Below are 10,504 nucleotides of genomic sequence, written 5' to 3'. Positions count from 1 at the left end.
TGGATGAAGCGCTGGTCAGATTGCTGGAACCAGGGCGTTCAGATCCGATGTAGCGCTGGCCAGGGACGACTGCCGAGGCCTGGGCGCTACAATGATGTCCCGATGGAGTCCATGAGCAGAGCCGGGAATATCGTCCTTCGCGCTATGAAGATGCGCGGTTTATTACTTGCATTTCTCTCAAATTGTTGACGGCTGATTGATGACTGATTTGAGTTGTTATTTGAAGTGGAAGCTTTAATATTTGTTTTTGTAGGTAAAATACATGATGTACATCAGACGTCGATCCTCTTGATTGTTCCATATTGTTTAGCTTATCTTGTGAAATTATTACAGGTTCTTGAAACGATGAAGGTATGTTTGTTTCTTCCGATGAGGTCATTTCCAATAATATGATACGTAATACGTTATGCAAGACATACAAAATCAAAGAAAAAACTATAGAATAATGTTTGAAAAGAATCTATTCCATCTACCGGATATCTTAGCAAGTTATTAGCGAGTTCGCGTTTGTATTGTATTTTAGTGAAGACGCAAACCGCGTCACGTAAGCTATTGAGAAAAAGTACGAAAATGATTTGAATTTGGTAATATAGGTTACAATATGAATTTGATAGTACAAAATAGTACGATGTTAAATGTTGATTACCTCAAAGTAAGGTTTGGCAATTATTGGACAATAACCTTATAATTACTACAATAATGTACATTTAAAACATAATTATGCAGGTATGCTGAACAATTCATTGTTGTGCGATATGGCAATAAGAAATTTGGTAATATAGGTACTTGTTGAGGTATGTGGGTAGGTTGGCTGTTTAACTGCTGATTTGTCCACGTGAATTGTTGCGTCATCGTCATTGCCTGGGAAGTAGATGCTGCCGTTGTGGGTTGGAATTCATCAATAGATTATGATGCCATGGTTAGCCACGTTGTTGACAGCTTGTATTCAGGATCTTTCTCACTGAAATTAATTTTAACACGCACTTAATTTTCATAAAAATAGTAAAACATTTCAAGCTTTAGGGATTGATTGACAAATATGGTATTGATGGAAAGTACACCACGTGTATATTTTATTTAATTGAATTTAATTACCGGGACATTTAATTGAATTTATATAAAAAAATTGATTTGTAAGAGAGATATTAATTGGATTGTACTTACTGATCGTGCCCGGGATTCGCTGTTTCTCATTTCTGGTCCCTGGCAGTGACTGAATGTGGTAAAATGATACGAATGTCGGTAGTAATTATATTCTGAGTAGTCGAGGGTCACCAATTATGGGGCTATAACTTACCTTTACAGCTGGCCATTTAATGTGTATAGTGTAGATTGAGGTAAAGTAAAAGGATGTAGTTTGATAATTTAAGTTTAATGAAAATACGTTACACTATAACCACTCGAACGATCGCGCGTCAAAAAACTTTTTTCTCCGATTGCTCGCGGTTTTTTGGCGACGATTTTGAATATTTTCCGCCAACATTAAAAAAATCAAACCTCCGAATTTTAATACGGAGACATAAAACTGATTGTAGTGCTATACAGCCAATGAATTCACCTATATTTTAATAATTATTCTATATTTTTAGAATTGATAGATAAATTATTAAAAAATCTTAAACTTTATAAATGCGCGAAATTTGCGTTTTTGTGATTTGAAATTGCCGCCAGTGGCAGTTTTAAAAATCTTTATAGAATATTTTCTACGTTTTTATGTTCTCTATGGCCTGTTTGATAATCACAGATGCAAGAATGTAATAGAAAAATATTTTTTTGCATGTTAAGATCTCTTCAAAAGTTTGGTCAGAAAATAATTTTGTAAAATTTGAGTGCGTGACGCGTCAAAATTGAAATCACTGTATTATGCTATATAATAAATTTACCACAAAAACTGGTATAACGTTAGGAAGATACATTAACTGTCTACAAGTATTAATAAGCATAGTCGCCGTGTTGGCTTTATTTTATTCATTTGATGAATTATACAGAGAGCCTATTTCACGATGTCAAAATCATGGTGCTACTTTTTAAATAATTGTAAATTAGAACTGGAGATTTGTAACCATGTTTTTATATTACGTGCAAAACGAGGAAATAAGGCTTAAAGTGAGATATATATCATAGATATAAACATTGCCAATATTTCAGGGGGATACTTTGAAAGTTGATGAAATTCACCAATATTTGACGAAAAATCACTTCTGACTCTTAAGGTCAATCTACATAGGTTAAATCGGAATATGTAAAATGATGATAAATTTGTATATATATATCAAACCTTTGTATGACCGTAGAATGGCAAATAAAATCATAGTGATAATTTTATATCTAAACGCAAAGGTATCGAAAAAAATGGGGGATGGAAAATAATTGATGGAACCAATAATTGATTTATTTATTAAGCCCTTATATCCTTTTAAATCAATATTACAGTTGTATGGTTACAATGAAAGAGCAGTATATTGATTTAAACATTGTTTACACACTTTGTCATAATAAAAATGTATTCAGTTTATTGGTTTATTCATAATTTAAGAAAATCAATACATAATAATATCATTGTGCCTCGCTATAGAGTGAGATTCTGAGTATCGCTCTGGTGAGGGACCACCATTCAGAATTGAACATTGCTTGAATTGGCTAAGTTATGTTTAGTGACTAGATCTGGAAAAGCCTCTTTACAGAAAAATTGACAAAATATAATTAAGACATAAAAATAAAACGAGTTATTTAATGTGTACAATAAACAGGGAAAAATTAGAATACCTGTGCATTTGTTCATGCATATTTCAATGATCACAATTGAAATATACATATTAAATGTCCACCGAACCTTATCATATAGAACCTTTGAGGACAACATAACATGAGACGTGAGTATGCGGAAAGAAATGATTAAGTCCAACCATCCAGGCCATCATAATTGATGTTCAAACAAATTTAATTAAATTTATAAATTTTAATTTCATAACTAAAAAACCAAAAAAGAAAAAAATTAAATAAAAAAAAACCCTCAGCAAATCTATATTGTAGTGTGATATGGCTTCATGCAATCATAGCATAATGCCACATCACACTTTGTAAGGGTCCTTTTGAAAATGTTATTTATGCTGCACCACGCACATTTCACCTTTTTCCCGCTACGGACCACGAAGTGGTTGCCTTTCAGGATAGGTCGCAGAGTCTTTCCTTCAGCTATTAGGCCAATGGTCCGCACAGTCGTGTCAATTTGACTACGACAGAACAGCAGAAGGAGTTCATCCGCAACCTCACTCCTGAAGTTTCGGTACAAAATGCGTTTATTTTCCTTGCGGAGCTTTGAGCGGTACAATATATACGCATTCTGCACCGAAACGCTTAGTAGTCTCCTGAAAAGCTTCTTGTACCAGACCAGGTTTCGCTGTCGTTCAATGGGGGAAGCCTGACAAAAGCTGATCTTTTCGGTCAACCTCCCCCCATTACCTTGTTATAGTCTAGTACGAGTTGAGGTTTGTAAGTCTGATTGATCTGCATACCTGTTGGTCTCTCTCGCGATCAGTTCAACGAAATCTGCATCAAAGACTTTAAGAAAGGTTTGCCCATTTCGTCGCTATTAAAAGTTGGTCTTGGCGTGCCTGTGAAAGTCTCCCTTATCCCGTAAGATATCATTAGACCAATCGAAAGAGTAACCTTCAGGCGGCAGAATCGAACGCATTGCCTCACTATCTACCTGGTCTTGTCTACTAAAGTCTATGGGAGTGAGGTGAAACGTTGATAATATTATGATAAGGTATTGGTGGCATGCAGAAGGTATCCTCATCGCTCTCTTCGTGGTCGACGTCGCTCGCTTCGTCATCCTCGTCGCTCGATCTGTCCATTTCTGAAACAACAGAAAACCCAAATTAATTTAATGTGTCTATATTACGATAACCCACTGCCTCTGGTACGGCTTTTGACTCGCAATACGATGGTCGCGGGATCAAATCAAATAAATTATATTTGAATAATTAGTGTTATTTTCACACAAAATTCATTAAAAATAATATATGTTATATTTGCGGCACGTTCCAGAGTGGAAGATACCCATAGTATCGCCCTGGTGTAAGACCCCATTCAGAATTGAAACGTTGCTTGAAATGGCTTTAGCCGTGTTTGGTGACCAGTTCTGAATAGCCAGGTACTTTTCCACCTCCCTCTTCCACACCTCCTTCCCCTACCCGCTACCTTCAGCCTCACAACATACCCCGATTGGGGATGCCATAGTCTCACTGGCTCCATACGGTTGGGAGCAATTGATACTCATGTGCGGTAAGCACATAAAAAAATATATATCTAATGATTTTTCACGGGTCTGCGTTAGTATTTAAATTGTGGTTGATAAAAAAGGCTCTTGTGAGGTATTCATATAAAAAAATAAATAAAAAGTTAATCAAATACTTGAGGCGGGCAATGTCAGGAGTCAGAATAGCACAGTCAGGTAGGTATGGAATGAAGAAAAGAGTGTGTGTGCCAAGATCGAGTTGCATGGTGGTTCATCCTCTCTGCCTACCGAAATGGCGTGAAGGTAAGTTAGTTAGTTTTATAACTCACGGTTTCCAAGTACACTCTTCTAGTACAGCTGCCTCGTCCACGTTACTGTTTCTGCCCATGTCTGACTCTGAAATAAAAGAAAACACAAATTTACAGTAGAATTTGGATATAATGACTTTGCATTTAACGGTCTACTGTTTTAAGTGACGATAATGTAAACTCTAGTAAGGTTTCATAGCTTTTAGTAGGAAAACGTATCCGTTTAAAGTGACCAACTACGTAAAGCGACCTATTTTAATGATAATTTGTCCGGTTACAAAACCCACCTACCAATACAGCCTCGCTTTTGCTAGGAAGCTCGACACAATGAGTCCCGTGAAGCGAAAGTGTTTTTTCAATTTAAGAAAAAAATGCTGTATTACACCGTTTAAAAGCCGGTGAATCAAATATAATCCTCGCAAAGAAGTTCGGCATGTCTTATTTCTCACTCTGCAATACCCGTTACAGAAAAAAAAGATGTGTAATGATGCATCCACGTCATAACAACAATACATTTTGTATGTTTGTTATGTGGAATTTTTAAGTACTATGCCTATTTCCTGCCAATATACCAACAGTGAAACTGTGCTAGGGATATCAATATAAAATATAGATAATTGATTTTATATTGAGCCCCTGGTTTGACATTTAAAAAAATAAAACTCACCGTTCCCAAACGCCGACAATTCTTCGTAGAATGGCACGTCCACCCACAGCTCGCTGTGATAGCCGGCCTCCGGAGAGAAGAGTTCCCCACTCCGCGATGTCCCAGGTAACGGCTCGGGAGATGCTGCACGGATAGGCATAATTGGTGCATTGGGAGCCGTTGATTGGGTGTGGACATCCACGGTGGTGGTACGGGTCGTGGCAACGGTGAAGGCGTCCCTTGTGAAAAGGGACACGTTGTTCTCTCCGGAGATGGAATTCTGAAAACATTTACATAAATCATATAAATTGTTCTCATTCACGTGTGAAACAGTAAGTACAGTATGTAAATAAACAGTAAAATTAGAACTCAGTAAAATATGCACTGAATGTGCCAAATGCACAGAGCGCTGATCTTACCAACTCTCACTGTAAGAGTGGAACGCTGTCAGAAAAAAACAATAATATTGTATCAAGCATCTAAATACGATTGCTTACTTTTGTTTAGTTTTTCTTGGAGGTGCGGTAGGGAGCAAAATGCGCGCCGCCTGCTTCTTGAATTTTCGGCTTTCCAGCTCTAGTCGGAAGGAAGCAGGCAGGGCCCTAACAGCCTTTAGGGCCTTGACGCGATCCTCTCGCACCAGTAGCAAAGCAGGGTCGCTGTTTAAATAAATACAAATATATGATGAGTTCAACGGCCACAGCAAAGTACTTTCATAAAAAAACATTAAAAAATACTAACACTCCAGACGAGGCTGCAATTGCAGCTCTGCGTTGACGTCCACGTGCAGGTAGTCCGGCACCAGCTCGTACTCCACCTCTCCCTCTTCCTCTGCCACCTCTTGCAGTCAGCACCACTCTATATATTTTAAATTGAAAACACTTAATGTAAGTAATGTAAAATGTAAAATGTTTAAATTTTGTTAAATATTGCACTAATATAAAATTTGAAAATAATTATTGGGTCGTGGAGTGATCCCTTTCCCTGGACGACAGCTGTTTCTGCACAAATTTGGTAAAAGTAAACAAATTAATTAATTATACAACTAAATTACTAAATTTTTATTGTGTGACGAAGGCTTTACACCATTTTACATGTGAAAAAGAGTCAACTTTTTGACATATGACTTAAAATAATTGGTTAGCAAATATCTGTATTAATAATGAACCAATTCAAATAAAACTTATATATATCTCTTTGTTTTGAATCACTGTGATGGAATATCTATATTTCAAATGCGCGAGTGCAGTATTTAAGACATTATTGTAAATCAAAAACAGATGACGTCTTCAGTTGACGTATTCTTACCCAAAAACTTCAACCAAAACAATATAATACAAACAAACGAATTAAAAACGCATTTCAAAGATAGATAAGTCAATCATGATTACACAGATATATAATTATGCGTTAAAAACCCAATAAATTAATTACTTACGGCATTTTAGGAAGAGTCCAAAATTTCGTGAATGTTGAAAATTTATAATTATGTTTTTGACAGGACGCCATAAAAAAACCGCGAAAACTCGTTAAATAACACTTCAAAGACAACGGATAAGTTCGTAGACAAAGAGAATATATTATCAGCTATTCGATAAAACAAGTAGCTGGCCATATAAACGTTTTAAATAATTACAATAAATATTTTACGAATGGTAGAAAAATCGGTCCATTTTTGGACCGATATCAATCGCAGAAAAATAAAAGTGGTCGATTTTTCGACCGAAATCGTTCCAGTGGATAACATGAAATTAATATCAGAAGGATTTAGTAGGAACCGAGAATTGTCGACTGCCAGGCCGGACTTGAGAAACAGGAATGTCGGCCGTTTACGGAACTAGCAGCGAGCTCTGTTTTCGGGATGCTATCCCCAAAACAGTGTTTCCGTATTAAAAATATTAGGCTGACAGTTCTTGACTCTACAATACAATTAATCACTTCGTCTTTTCTTTTAATAAAATATACAGTTCTATAGCAAGAGTAATCATCTTTTAAAATCAAGAAGTACCTCGCCCCACCGACAGATACTGCCTCCATCGGCCCGCAAACATCGGCATGTATCAGTTCACATGTTTTAACAGCTTTTGTCTCAGAGTTCATAAAGGGTAGCCGGTGTAATTTACCCTGTAAGCAGCCTTGACACTTCTGAAGAGAATTAGTCGAGACTTTAATATTATTGTTCTCTAACACGTCTTTCACCTGCTGTATATTCTGGTGTACAAATTTCTCATGCCACTCACTCACACTTGATTTAACTGTAGTTACATCTGCAAAGCAGTTTTTATATTTATAACGAACATCCATAATATACATATTTCCAACACGATTTGCTACCGCACATACTTTATTATTCTTGAAAAACTTGCAAATGTTTTCATCTGTCAACATGACATAACCTTTGTCAGCCGCACAATTTACAGAGAACAAGTTTATTTTTAAGTCTGGCACACACAGTACATTATATATGGTTGTCTCAACCCACCGGTGTCCATTGAATACTTCTAGTTCCACTTGTCCGCAACCAATAACATTTATTTGAGTACCATCACCTATTATCACAGACTTTTGTGACACTTCTGGTGAAAATGTCGAAAATAGATTTTTGTCTTGACACATATGTTCACTGGCTCCTGTATCAACCAACCACTTTGACTCTTGATACAGTTCTTTAGGTATTTGTTGCACTACAAACGCATTTTTCTCCTTTCCTTTCTTATGCCAGCACTCACTCTTGATGTGCCCAACTTTATTGCAGTAAAAACACTTTTTTTCACTTTTGTTTGGAAAGTTACGATGGTTATTATTCACATGACTCATACACTCAGATTGATAATGTCCCATCTTATTACATTTGAAACACTTTATATTTCTTTTATTTGGAGCAGTTTTCTTTACCATAAACGCAGATGACGGCGATGCGAGTTCAGCCTTTTCCCTTACTCTCTCCTCTTCCACTAACAAACGAGCGACAAGGTTATCATAGGTTTGTTTGTTATCTGGCGCAGATTCCCATGCTGATATGAAGTGTTTGTAGATATCTGGCAATGACATCAATACCTTCGTAATTATGAATTTATCCGAAATTTCTTCACCCATTTGTTTGAGTTGATTTTGTAACTCCTGTATTTTTGACAGGAAGACTGACATCTCCATTCATATTTATATCGGAAGAATCTATGCTGGATTATGTGAATACTTGTTTCACTTTTTTGTTCAAAAATGCTCGTTAACTTTCGCCACATCTCTGCAGCAGTAGTGCAAGATAATATATGTAACATCACTTCCTCGGTCATCCTGGTCACTAACATTGTTTGAGCCTTAGCATCTTGTGTCTCCCATGCTTTCTCTTCCTCGGAGCCTTGCCCTTTAACAACTTTGCCTTCAACGACATTAATTAAATTTTGACCCCGTAACAACACCATTGTTTGAAACTTCCAAACATTCCAGTTTTTTATTCCTTCCAGTTTGATATTCGGTATTATTTCCGTCCATCGTGTCTTTCTTTCTTACTAGTATTTCCTTCCTTGCAGCCGAATGTAGCAAGTATTTTTCTCCTTCCCTCAACTTAACCTCCAACGCCAACACGGTGTGAGGTTTATTTTCGTTTCTCCGGTAATTGTTTTCAACTAGTCACTTCACTGTACTTTTATTTTTGATAGGTATGTGGCCTGTGGTGATCTGGGCCCATAACCTGTTGTAATCTTCTGTGTTTATTAAATTAAAACATAACACTTTTTAATAACTGGTTTTATTGACGATGTACGTATTACAAGAAAGATGACAGCAGTGTACAGAGCATAGATAAAAGAAAGAAATCCAAATGGGTTGCCACACACAAGATGTTGCCAACTTTTAAACTAACATTATTATTATAGATAATAATGTATTACATTGTATGTTTTAACAGTAGTAATAAAAGACAGATCACCACAGGAGTTGTAAGGTAGAAAAAAATGGGAAGGGTAGTTTATAAGTTTATAATATAGTTGTATGATTAGAAAATAATCGATATCATTGATAAATAAAGTACAGATTAATACAGAATTGACAATTCATGAAAGAGAACTTCATAGAATCCAGAGCATATATGGCGACACCTTCCCCTCCTTCGTTCTGGCAAAATTAAAAAGTACCGTTAAAACCCTTCAACATCAAACCACGTTTCATAGATAACAAGAACATGCATAGATTCACAGAATCTTCTTTTTTTTCGCTTTTCCCCAATTTCGTCTTTTTCGTACACTTCTCGCATTTATATACATCATTCGCAGGCAGTTCTTCATGGGAGTATAGTCGTAGATAGTCAGCTACTTGTGTTCTTGTATATCCATGAATCTAAAACGACCACGAAACACTCTTTTTAAGTGATTTTAAGATCTGTGCAGTCGTCAATGCTATTTATTGTTGCAAATGAACAAACAGAACTTTACCTGTCAGTTTAAATGCTGATATCACTTAATATACGAACATTTTCACGATCGCGGTCACAGTTCTTAAGAAGCGTAGTTCGCTCCTCGGCGAAAACAATTATTTTTTTTAAATTTAATAAGACGATCAACTCGCTAACTTTCTACCTTAAGTATGACGCCATTTTATCTTTTCTTCATCAAGAAAATATAATCAACAGTGACAGAAAATATATCAGTAACTTAGAAAAATATCAAAATCCCGAAAACAAAACAACTACGAGAAGTTACGCTAACATCACAAGTGGAAAATACACGACACCTAAGATTCCAGTATTCCTCGTTATAATTAAAACTAAAAATGATACTGAAGACATAAAAGAAATAATCATAAAGAATGTCAAAATATCTAAACTAGGAATCGGAGTAAGTAAAATCAGGAAGACATCAAAAAAGAATTAATAATTTATTTTATAAAAAGCAGATGATATGGCCAACATCAAAAATGAAATTACAACATCAAAACTTGAAGGAATACAAATTGAAAACATTGATAAAAAAGACCGTGCATGATCTTTAAAGGAATCGACGAAAAATTCACACATTATATCGGTTCTAATGTCCTAAAAAAATTAACCGTCAGAAATCTTTTTCTCAAGAGTACACTTTGTCAGTGGAAACTAGTTAATCTGAGACAAAAAACCCAAAAGTAACAAGAAATTTGAAAAAAATTAAAAACGAAAAGAAGACTGAAGACAATTTGCAAATCATTATTGTGCTTATCTATGAGAATCGAATTATTATTTTTTTTTTGCTTATTTTGAATAGAAAAGTTAGTACACTCATTGTGAAATGTTTATAAATGGCCAAGATCACCCCTAATAAACCAAGCGATGACCGTAAA

At 35.7% G+C, this 10,504-nt stretch overlaps 1 long non-coding RNA gene across 1 annotated transcript; it reads right to left on the bottom strand.

Annotated features, from left to right (window-relative positions):
- Nucleotides 1-5,334: 5,334 nt before the first annotated feature.
- On the bottom strand, nt 5,335-6,707 carry LOC149414007 (uncharacterized). Its single transcript, XR_016304110.1, has 3 exons — nt 5,936-6,707; nt 5,692-5,853; nt 5,335-5,474 (listed from the first exon to the last, which is right to left on the bottom strand). It is a non-coding gene; the product is annotated as an uncharacterized LOC149414007 (long non-coding RNA).
- Nucleotides 6,708-10,504: the final 3,797 nt, after the last annotated feature.

This window comes from Hesperophylax consimilis, chromosome 20, assembly GCF_061612785.1.
Source record: "Hesperophylax consimilis isolate HC1 chromosome 20, BYU_Hcon_1.0, whole genome shotgun sequence".
Lineage (NCBI taxonomy): Eukaryota > Metazoa > Arthropoda > Insecta > Trichoptera > Limnephilidae > Hesperophylax > Hesperophylax consimilis.
The sequence above is the reverse complement of the archived record's forward strand: the minus strand, read 5'-3'. Positions and strand labels throughout refer to the sequence as shown.